Genomic DNA, 364 nt, shown 5'->3' on the forward strand with positions numbered 1-364 from the left:
AGGGCCCCCCCGCCCCCCGTTTGCCCGGAGCCTCCCTGATCCCCACTCTGCGGCCGGGGCCGACCCGCTGCAGAGCACAAAGGGGCACAGAGCAGGGCTGCAGAACCAGGCAGGAGGCATTTCTGTGCCCCAGCACTGTGCCAAGCTGCAGTTCCCCCCACACTGAAGCTCCTGGCACGTCCAGCAGCACCCAGGATGACCAGCCCCTGTGCTGCCCAGCGCCAGCTCCTCCTTGCCTCGGTGTCTGCAGCCCTTGCTGGGGGTGAGCCTGGCCCTGCTGCCAGCACCTTTTCTGGGATGGTGCCATGCCCTGAGCACCCCTCAGCACCTCGGGGCCCCTCAGAGCAGAGCCCCCAGCCCCGGA

The sequence above is a fragment of the Merops nubicus genome, unplaced genomic scaffold (assembly GCF_000691845.1).
Source record: "Merops nubicus isolate BGI_N331 unplaced genomic scaffold, ASM69184v1 scaffold34470, whole genome shotgun sequence".
Classification (NCBI taxonomy): domain Eukaryota; kingdom Metazoa; phylum Chordata; class Aves; order Coraciiformes; family Meropidae; genus Merops; species Merops nubicus.